The sequence below is a fragment of the Mytilus trossulus genome, chromosome 9 (genome assembly GCF_036588685.1).
Source record: "Mytilus trossulus isolate FHL-02 chromosome 9, PNRI_Mtr1.1.1.hap1, whole genome shotgun sequence".
NCBI classification, from domain to species: domain Eukaryota; kingdom Metazoa; phylum Mollusca; class Bivalvia; order Mytilida; family Mytilidae; genus Mytilus; species Mytilus trossulus.
The window spans coordinates 25,863,388-25,875,699 of NC_086381.1; the positions used below are offsets into that span (position 1 = coordinate 25,863,388).

Here is a 12,312-nt window from a genome sequence, read left to right on the forward strand (position 1 = left end):
TAAATTAACAACTATAGGTCAACATACGGCCTTCGACAATGTGTTTTCAGTGAATTTTTTCGCCGACATTTCTATCTAATTGTTCAGGGTCAGATAACTAAGTAATTATTAAAATGAGTATGATAGGTTTTTTTAAATATCAGAGTAATTTTGACGATTGATAATTATAGATTATCGTTCATTTCCTCAACGTGATTGATTTTCTCGCTTGAGCTGGTACAGCGAAAGTGAGAAAAGCAATCGAGTTGAGATGACCAATGATAATCTGTTGATCGCTATTTTACCTATGACGACGTTGTCAATTTCAATGTCAATTTCGTTAGCAACGCCACGTGGCCTCCTTAGTTTCTAGCGATAAATTTTCCATCTCAAGCGAGAAGCATGATATGAAAATTATCACAAAAAACGATCAAAGGAAAAATGCACAAAATAGCGATAATAAAAATTATATGTTTATGCTGAATGATATTGACTGACAAATGTGACGACAATTGATTACTTTGATAAACCTAATGGATACATTTCGTATGATATATTTTGTTCTTGTTTTTTTTCATTTATAAAATATTAAGCGTACAACATGTTACTCAGTAGAAATCATTTACGCTGTATTCACAATTTTATTGACAAAGATGTGTTAAGAGTGCATAAGTCTTTGACATATTCCCCATTTCCATTTTTAAGTTGGATATTTGTTTTCTTGCTTTCAAATTAAGATTAAAACAAACATCACGAATACGTAGCGTTCTTGAAATGTCTTCTCACATTTACAATTTTCAATAGTAAATGAAATATTGTCTTTAATATTTGTCATATCTGAAGACAAAATTGACACACCACACTACAAATGATCGACTTTCGGTTTTAGATATAGGAAGATGTGGTGTGAGAGCCAATGATACAACTCTTCATCCAAATAACAATTTAAAAAAATAAACCATTATAGGTCAATGTACGGCCTTCAACATGGAGCCTTGGCTCACACCGAACAACAAGCAACGAAGGGCCCCAAAATTACAAGTGTTAAACCATTCAAACGGGAAAACGAAAGGTCTAATCTATATATATATATAAAAACCAGAAACCAGAAACACGTATATATTACATAAACAAACGACAACTACTGTACATCAGATAACTGAATTAGGACAAGAGCAAACATTTGCAGCGGGATTAAACGTTTTAATGGTACCAAACCGTCTCCCTTTTTCTGAAAAAATAGCATAACATCACAACATAGAAAAACACACGATAAAATATTAATTGGCAGGCTAAACTCAATAAAAAAAAAAAATTAATAGTTTGTAAGGTATAACAAGATTTCATTTCTAACATTTTGGCAGCGATTTTATTAATCATAAAAATAAAAATAGTTACCCGCTTTCTTCCGAAACAAAGCACTAGTTACAATTCCAAACACCGATCCAAGGACAATAGAGACGAATTGTACTAAAAAACAAAACATTCTTCATCAACTCGTATAATTAAATTCCGTCAAACCAGTTTATGCTCCCAAAATCATGAATCAAACACCTGGATTTTAATCTTGCTAGTCGTCGTTGTTGTTTTCTGTGTATTATTTTTTGTCTGTTTTTTTTAATTTTTAGCCATGGAGCTGTCCATTTATTTTTGAAAAATACGTTTGCTGTTCCTCTTGTATCTTTTGCCCCTCTTGCAAGACTGATTATTTCATATGTTGCTGTCTAACTTATATTTTTTGTTTTTTGTTTAAACATGCATTTTGAGTAAAAAATCAAGAATTAAAAATGGTAGTCTCATTTGCAATTATACCGAATTCTATCATTTTACCTTACATAATATTACATGTTGCATACTTTAACGATGAATAACTTACACTGACAACCTTCCTTGATTAGAAAATTCATTAAATCCATAATAAAGAAAAATGCCAAAGTTAGAAGGATGATCATTATCTTCTTCCACACTAAAACAAAGATATAGGGACGATTCACATATATGTACAATAAGAAAATGACGAAAATCGTATTAAGGACTAAAACTGTATGAGAATTAAATGAACAAGAATAAAGTTGTACATTTTACCGAACGTTTATGCCTACAAAAATGATCGACTGTTTCTCTTATGACTCATATATATTTAGCCAAAACAAACCATAGACAATGTACATATATATTGATTGACATTTTGTATATCATATGTATTGCATCATTTTTCACTTGTACCTACAATTCGTCATTACAGGTTTCACGAATGTCGAGATAAATATTTTATGTTTTATGGCGGCCTTTTATAAATTTGTCTTTTTTTTAGATCTAACAATACAAAGAAATTGTATGAGAAAAACATAACATTGAACAATAAGAAAGTTGCAAATCTTACTGAAAGTTTACTCCGACAAATAATTACTGTTTTTCAGCTGTTCTAATGTATTGATTTGTTCGAAATTGACATAAAAACACTTATATTTTGACTGAATATTTATTAACGCATATGTATTGAAACTGTTACGAATGTAAAAATGTATACTAATATATTTTCCGAAAATTTAGATCCGTCTTTGACATTTAAAGTTCACTTTCAAGAGGGTTTTTTTTATTATTGAAGGTAGATTTTTCTAACACATTTCTTCACCACAATTTTATGCAGCACTTGAAGCTTAGTTTCAGAATTACTTTGTTTTTATATCATTTAGGGGATGTACTACTAAGCAACACAAACACCAGTAAAACAAGGAATCGTCGAAGATGCTCCAACAGGATATGCCGACTTTTTACACATTGTTTCGTTGCTCGTGTAAATCCAAAACCCGGTGAAAATAATTATTCGGTATGTCATATTGGCGAAAAAGAAGACGGGTATGGGGTAACGACAATTATGCCAAATGTGTCGTAATCTATGAAACAAATTTCATAATAAGATCAACCAACTTGTGATGGTGTCCGTTATATTTGTAAAGACATGATCTTAATTTTACCATTTGGAGCACTTGGTTGAATAGTTTCCTTTTGAGCAGCAATCCTCAATCAAGGAAATCATGATATGAAATGCAAGGTCTGAGGTATAATTGCATAAGTATCTGCTGATGGAATGTTGCTGTTTGCAATTAGAAATCCGAAATTATCTCCTTTCAATCGACCAATACATGTTGTGAGTGTTCAAAATAATCTAGATATATACAACAAATTTAATGTATTTAGACCCCTCTTGATATATACAACACATTCAATTTATGTAGCTCCCTCTACTAAAACCTGTTTAGCATGCACACGTACATCGGCGACAATTCTTCACACACAGTAGTGTTATTCCTAAAGCCTCGGTCACACCTTACCGGATAGCTCGAACGGACGCCTAACGGATAACTTTTTTTTCAATCCGTTGATGTCCGTCAGACGTCCGTTCTGATCCGTTAGGCGTCCGTCCATATCCGGTGCGTGTCCGTTAAGCGTCCGTTTTATCCGTTGACGTCCGTTCTGTCCGGTGGAATATTTTGAGCATGTTCAAAACTTTGAACGGACGTCCAACGGATAAAATGTCCGTTGAACGTCCGTTGGGCGTCCGTTAGGCGTCCGTTTTGTACGGTACTCGTCCGTTTTGTATCCGTTACGTGTCCGTTATGCATCCGTTGGGATCCGGTAGACCAATTCACCAACGAACGTCTACCGGACGCCTTACGGACGCCTAACGGATAAAACGGATGTGAAACGGACATTAACGGAAGGATAACGGATAAAACGGATGCCTACTGATAGTTTATTCTCATAAAACCATGCAAGTACAAAGGTTACAGAGAAGTTGAAAAATAATATACATAAAAAACAAACTATGCATTAGAAATGCATAAAATTCAAAAATACTAGATGTAAAATGGACAAATGCCAATTGAAATTTCACGTCAGAAATGCCAATATATGGTATGTTAGATTTTCTTGAGTGTCATGACTATTTATTATTCGTGATGGATCTTAGAGTAAGAGCATGTCTTCGCTACCAAGCAGCTCTTATTCAGGCCAGACTCAACTTAAATGTAGATAATATAAACCTTATAGCTGTCGAAAGGAGAAGACAAAGGAGATGGTGGACACGACCATGGCTTAGTCCTGAAAGACGACGCAGTTTTGGTCTATATTACCAACTCATGACCGAACTTAGGGGGGAGGATCGGCATTCCTTTGTACACTTCCTTCGAATGCCCACAGAGATGTTCGACGAGATATTGCTGCGGGTTGTGCCTCGCAAAGCCAAGCAGAATACCTTTTACAGAAATCCGCTTGAACCAGGACTCAAGTTAGCAATTACACTTAGACACCTTGCTTCTGGAGCAAAATATCGTAGCATGCAGTACGGATGGAGAGTTCCGCATAACACCACATCCGTTTTCATGCCAGAGGTACATAATATAAACAAATTCAGGAAATTAACTTAAACTCTATAAGACTGAATTACCACACTGCTTCCACCTTGATTTTTTTAAATCAGAGGAGCTCTATATTTGCACACATATCATGCTAAACAAGACGCAATACAAAATAAAATCAACTAAACCAGTTAACTCAAAAAGTGACCCTCGTGTGAAGAAACGTAAACAAAACCGTATACATTGTTCAATTTGTTTGGTACGTGTGACCTTAATAACTGTCCTACTGACCAGACTTTCCTGGAAGCAAATATTATAACATATATTATAGATACCATGTCCATCTGACGCGCCTTTAATTTTCAGATGGTTTATTTCTTTTAATTTTCAGATGGTTTATTGCCTTTAATTTTTAGATGGTTTATTGCCTTTAATTTTCAGATTATTTTGTTCATAGGTTTTATCCGTTACGCTTCCGTTAGGTGTCCGTTTTATCCGGTACTCGTCCGTTGGATGTGCGTTTGACGTCCGTTCTGTCCGGTATGTATCCGTTTCACGTACGTTCAACGTCCGTTAGGCATTCGTTACATGTCCGTTAGTACACCAACGGACTCCCAACGGATAAACATTTTGTCAACGGATAACTTTTTTTTATCCGTTAGGCGTCCGTTCGAGCTATCCGGTAAGGTGTAACCGAGGCTTTATATATTTCTTTTTAAACAATGAGATATTATCTGAAAAAATACATTGTATACATCCTTTATATATAGTATGATTTTAAGTATGAAGGTTTTTTTAACGTATGATCATATATGGGCTACGCATGCAACTGTTTTTCGCGTTACCTTAAATGACGCCTCTACAAATACCTTGACATCGTTATCAATAATTTCATTACTGTGTAAATCAGACACACGCATCACAAATTAATATTACAAGGTCAAAATAAATTACCATCCATATTTTGCAACCAACATATCCGTTCACCACTGGATAAAAATACAATGCAAATCATCATTGATGAAAAATAAGCGATGATAGTCCAGATAAAGGAATACTTTGTACAACTCTCTGGAAATAAACACAACTGTTATTGGCTGTAATTTAACATAACAAATCAGGAGTTAATAATATGTGTTATAGATTTATTAGCATGTAATTAACATATTGTATACACATGCAAGAATCAAGTACAATTTATATTTTTTTCATTTTTTGCAGCCCCAATCCCATTTCTGTTCTTTGATTTTAATTTCACCGATTTCAACTTAAAATACTTTTTTACCTATTAGGATTAGCACGACGTTTGGTACCAGTAGATTAAACCTGCTTCAATTTTATGAACATATCAGTGACATCGGTTAAAAGTGATAATCGTGGGTTTTAGTCTTTGAGTTTTAGTGAAGTGTTTTATAGACCTTTTTTGTTGTTTGCCATTTTTAAGTTTGCTCTCTGTTTTTATCTCTCCATAATTTCTTTATTGCCAGCATTACAGCTTCTGTCTATTTCGAGAACTAAAGAAAAACAGTTAAAGAGAGATGAAGTAGGTTGAATATCTAAGGATGCTTATAACAAATTGCCTGAAATTATTCAGCATATCTTTAAGCACATTTTTATGGAAAGGTGTTGTACACCCGTTCGCCTCATTGTTCAATTCGCGAATGTTAGTTCTTGGATAAGACAATTACTCAGTATATTTCACAAGATTTGCAATTTTAATTATTAGCAAAAATAAGTTTAAATCAAAACCTTTTTAATCCCTTTATAAAATTACCGAAAACATAATTTCGTTCTAGCATCTTTTGTTCTTATTTATATTGCTTTCTTTTCTAAAGTAGGGTCAAGGAACAGAAAATGGGCTATGTCGTAGATTTTTCTAAAATTTTGCAAACAACCTTGACTCATTGAACTGCAAATGAATATTGAAAACAAAATGCCTTTATCTTTTTTATTATCTGACAAAATGCAGATTGAATATTTGTATTGAAAACACATAAAATCGGCGAAAATCTTCTAGAATTTGCCATAAAAATATCAAATCTCTAATTCTACTTCATAGATTTTTTCTAAAAAAACATATATGTTGTTGACATATACATTTCATGATATAAAAAAAAATTATTGTCACTGATTCGTTTTTTGTCACATAATCAATTTGTTACCTTGTTGGTAGTGACAAACGTCAAAAAGCAACGTTTTAGGGCCTGTCAGGTGGTGACGTTCCGATTATTTCGACGTTTTGTTGATTGTTTTCACAAGGAACACGACTGTGAATGTTGTATACTGTAAAAACAAAGTCGGTGGCCTTATATTTATTTTGCACCATGAAAACGGAAATGTATGTATCAACAACATATAGTTTTTTAATTAAAACCTATGGAGTAGAGTGAGATATTTGATGATTTAAAGACAAAGTTTAGAAGGTTTTGAGCCGATTTTATGTGCTTTCTATACAAATGTTCAAAAATTTGGAAAGAATTCAATCAGTTATACTACAAATGAAAAATGGGATAATGGTATCATTTTTTCCGATTTTAAGTTGTAGTTCATCGAGCATGTACAATTTTACTGAAATCTGTGACATAGTCCATTTACTGTTACTTGACTTTAACTACATCTAGTTAATTAGGAAATTGATAATTTTGCAATTAGAATATTTATTATGAGCGTCACTGATGAGTCTTATGTAGACGAAATGCGCGTCTGGGGTACAAAATTATAATCCTGGTACCTTTGATAACTATTTACACCACTGGGTCGATGCCACTGCTGGTGGACGTTTCGTCCCCGAGGGTATCACCAGCCCAGTAGTCAACACTTCGGTGTTGACATGAATATCAATAATGTGGTCATTTTTCTAAATTTCCTGTTTACCAAACTTTGATTTTTACGAAAAAATGAGGATTTTCTTATCCCAGGCATAGATTACCTTAGCCGTATTTGGGACAACTTTTTGGAATTTTGGATCCTCAATGCTCTTCAACTTTGTAATTGTTTGGCTTTATAAAAAATTTTGATATGAGCGTCACTGATGAGTCTTATGTAGACGAAACGCGCGTCTGGCGTACAAAATTATAATTCTGGTACCTTTGATAACTATTTTCACCACTGGGTCGATGCCACTGCTGGTGGACGTTTCGTCCGCGAAGGTATCACCAGCCCAGTAGTCAACACTTCGGTGTTGACATGAATATCAATAATGTGGTCATTTTAATAAATTTCCTGTTTACCAAAATTTGAATTTTACGAAAAACTAAGGATTTTCTTATCCCAGGCATAGATTACCTTAGCCGTATTTGGCACAACTTTTTGGAATTTTGGATCCTCAATGCTCTTCAACTTTGTAATTGTTTGGCTTTATACAAAATTTTTATATGAGCGTCACTGATGAGTCTTATGTAGACGAAACGCGCGTTTGGCGTACAAAATTATAATCCTGGTACCTTTGATAACTATTTACACCACTGGGTCGATGCCACTGCTGGTGGACGTTTCGTCCCCGAGGGTATCACCAGCCCAGTAGTCAACACTTCGGTGTTGACATGAATATCAATAATGTGGTCATTTTTATAAATTTCCTGTTTACCAAACTTTGAATTTTATGAAAAACTAAGGATTTTCTTATACCAGGCATAGATTACCTTAGCCGAATTTGGCACAACTTTTTGGAATTTTGGATCCTCAATGCTCTTCAACTTTGTAATTGTTTGGCTTTATAAAAAAAATTTGATATGAGCGTCACTGATGAGTCTTATGTAGACGAAACGCGCGTCTGGCGTACAAAATTATAATCCTGGTACCTTTGATAACTATTTACACCACTGGGTCGATGCCACTGCTGGTGGACGTTTCGTCCCCGAGGATATCACCAGCCCAGTAGTCAACACTTCGGTGTTGACATGAATATCAATAATGTGGTCATTTTAATAAATTTCCTGTTTACCAAACTTTGAATTTTACGAAAAACTAAGGATTTTCTTATCCCAGGCATAGATTACCTTAGCCGTATTTGGGACAACTTTTTGGAATTTTGGATCCTCAATGCTCTTCAACTTTGTAATTGTTTGGCTTTATAAAAAAATTTGATATGAGCGTCACTGATGAGTCTTATGTAGACGAAACGCGCGTCTGGCGTACAAAATTATAATCCTGGTACCTTTGATAACTATTTACACCACTGGGTCGATGCCACTGCTGGTGGACGTTTCGTCCCCGAGGGTATCACCAGCCCAGTAGTCAACACTTCGGTGTTGACATGAATATCAATAATGTGGTCATTTTTATAAATTTTCTGTTTACCAAACTTTGAATTTTACGAAAAACTAAGGATGTTCTTATCCCAGGCATAGATTACCTTAGCCGTATTTGGCACATAGTTTTAGAATTTTGGATCCTCAATGCTCTTCAACTTTGTAATTGTTTGGCTTTATAAAAAATTTTGATATGAGCGTCACTGATGAGTCTTATGTAGACGAAACGCGCGTCTGGCGTACAAAATTATAATCCTGGTACCTTTGATAACTATTTACACCACTGGGTCGATGCCACTGCTGGTGGACGTTTCGTCCCCGAGGGTATCACCAGCCCAGTAGTCAACACTTTGGTGTTGACATGAATATCAATAATGTGGTCATTTTTATAAATTTTCTGTTTACCAAACTTTGAATACTACGAAAAACTAAGGATTTTCTTATCCCAGGCATAGATTACCTTAGCCGTATTTGGCACAACTTTTTGGAATTTTGGATCCTCAATGCTCTTCAACTTTGTAATTGTTTGGCTTTATAAAACATTTTGATATGAGCGTCACTGATGAGTCTTATGTAGACGAGACGCGCGTCTGGCGTACAAAATTATAATCCTAGTACCTTTGATAACTATTTACACCACTGGGTCGATGCCACTGCTGGTGGACGTTTCGTCCCCGAGGGTATCACCAGCCCAGTAGTCAACACTTCGGTGTTGACATGAATATCAATAATGTGGTCATTTTTATAAATTTTCTGTTTACCAAACTTTGAATTTTACGAAAATTAAGGATTTTCTTATCCCAGGCATAGATTACCTTAGCCGTATTTGGCACAACTTTTTGGAATTTTGGATCCTCAATGCTCTTCAACTTTGTAATTGTTTGGCTTTATAAAAAAATTTGATATGAGCGTCACTGATGAGTCTTATGTAGACGAAACGCGCGTCTGGCGTACAAAATTGTAATCCTGGTACCTTTGATAACTATTCTAGCCTTCTTCGGTCAATTTTCGTGAAATCAAACATTTATTTGAAAGTCTAGTCAAAAGTCAAATCAAACAGTACCAGGTAATATTAATATTTCTTCGGTGATTCACGAGGCTAAACTAATTGAATGTCGAAACCTATAAACGTTGAAGCATTGAAACTATATTTCAAATGGTACCCTTTATCTTAAACAGCAATGGTCAGTAAAAAACAAAACTCGTATTTCCTCTGATTGCATCTGAAGTTTTAACCTATCCTTAGTCTGTACAAGAACTTAATGAATTTATATGTTATAGCAATATACTAAACTACAGTTAACATATACACTTATCGTTTATTTCATTCCGATGGCTATGCCGTGATAAGATCTATAATATTCGAATAAAACATTCTTATCATTAATAAACTCACCGACGCTAGGAATGTTTTTTCTTTTGTTTGCCGTTTTATTTATGACCTCAGAACTACCTTGAATTAAAATGACACATAAAAATAATTGATATGGATAGGATTATAATATTTCTCTAAAGCTAACATTGTCGGAAGGCTGAAATTATGTAAATTCAAACAATGAAACAATTTAAACTAACAGCCTAATTTACGAAAAAAATAAACGAACAAACAAATCGACTATTTAAGTAACGCCCTAATGTATGAACAAATAAATGAATAAAAACCCGACTATGATATACAACAACAAACGGAAACCACTGGATAACAAGCTCCAGACGTAGAACGGGAACATACAGAATGTAGCGGGGTCAAACATGTAAGCATGATCGAGTCTAACCCTTCCTTACCTGGTACATACATGTAAGGGTATATATATATATATATACATCTTACAAAATCACAGTGGACGTGGACGGGTACTTTTACATCCAAAATTATAAAGACACCTAGTAAAGATATGAGAGTACTCAAAGTGCAAAGATAATAACAAGTAATTGTCTTTTATCCGCTCGCTTGTTGTTATGTGTTTAGAATCTATGTGATGAGTAAATACCTTCTCAGTTGATTTAAAAACTTTGTTAAAACCATTTTTTTATATCTGTTTTTTATCAATATATCGTATGGTCATGCTGACCAATTTCCTTACTTATAGATTTAGTTTTCTCTTGAATGGCGACATCATATAAGAAAATCATGTGAACTTATACAAAGGTTGATCGATTTATAGCTGATCACTATGCTAGATAACAGAGTGACTTTCAAACTCAGGAGTCGAAAATAAACTGGCTATAGAAAGAAAAATTCCCATTAGACATACAATAGCATATAAAACACAACACAGAAGACTATAAATTAAGCCACACGAACCCTACCATAACCTGGGGTGATTTCATTTGTGGCACTTGTCGTGTTAGTACAGACCCGGTAATAAGTCTAAATCGGCAGTTCACATTCGTGAAAAGGGGACCGGATTGTTGTCACGACATTAGGAAAATGTCCACTATTATCTGTGAAACAGAAGCCATAACGTCAACAAATTAAACTCGTGATGGCGTCCGTAAAATTTACGAAGGGAAATAACAGGGTACAATTAATTCATTCCAAGTAGATATGAATAGGCCACTTAAAGTAGTAAAACATTCACACAACAAATGCATTTCTTAAAGCGTTTGGGGTAATCGGGGTTACAAATGGGGGAAGCCACTCTAAAGTGCAACAAAAACAAATGACAACACACACACAGAAACGAACTATAAGATTTTAACTACCATTTTACTGAATTGGTATACGTAGGACATGTTAAGAAAAAACAGTGAGTTGAACCACGTGCTATATAGCATGTTAAATCTAACACTAAAATGACAACATTACATGACAGGAATACATATAAATACAAAAACATTCAGAACAGAGAAATACACAAATAAACAATACAAAAGTACATTTCGACATGATAACCACAGAATAAATCAGAACAAGTACATGTAAAATATCTGGTACAGCACACAAAACCAGCGCAAAAGAATAACGAACTTTCTATCACAAGACTTGAAAACTGCTATTCAAAATTCTGTATTACTTATTATTTAGGCATGGTTAAATAAACTTTTGTTTGATATCGCTAAAATTATCCATTAATTTAAAACCTCAATATATGAGTATTGTTATGAAAAAAAATAATCTTTTAGAGTACCGGTATCTGTAAAAATTGATCAATTTATATTTTTATAATACTTGGTTAATTTATAGTAGATATAAATTTTCTTTAAATCATTGTTTGATTACAAGATAAAACACAAAAAAATCGTTATTTACTGAATATGGCAGTGAAAATTTGTTTTTTTCAGATTTATTATCATTTGGAAGTCATATATGTATTATCTTGTGAAAAAAAAAGAAAAATCACAAAAATACTGAATTCCAGCAAATTCAAAATGAAAGTACCTCATAAAATGCCAAAATTAAAAGCTCAAACAAATGAAACAAATGTAACAACCATCATATTCCGCCAGCCCAGAAGGGAAAACTCCGGTGTTGACATGAATAGCAGTAATGTGGTCATTTTTATAAATTTCCTGTGTACAAAACTTTGATCTTTTTTCGAAAAACTAAGGATTTTCTTATCCCAGGCATAGATTACCCTAGCCGTATTTAGCAGAACTTTTTGGAATTTTGGATCCTCAATGCTCTTCAACTGTGTACTTGTTTGGCTATAAATATTTTGTATGAGCGTCACTGATGAATCGTATGTAGCAAACGCGGGTACGAAATTATAATCCTGGTA

At 34.0% G+C, this 12,312-nt stretch overlaps 1 long non-coding RNA gene across 1 annotated transcript; it reads right to left on the bottom strand.

Moving 5' to 3' along the window:
- Positions 1-1,866: 1,866 nt before the first annotated feature.
- On the bottom strand, positions 1,867-10,043 carry LOC134683833 (uncharacterized). The gene is made up of 3 exons (XR_010101090.1): positions 9,987-10,043; positions 5,295-5,411; positions 1,867-1,945 (listed from the first exon to the last, which is right to left on the bottom strand). It is a non-coding gene; the product is annotated as an uncharacterized LOC134683833 (long non-coding RNA).
- Between the last annotated feature and the right edge of the window lie 2,269 nt (positions 10,044-12,312).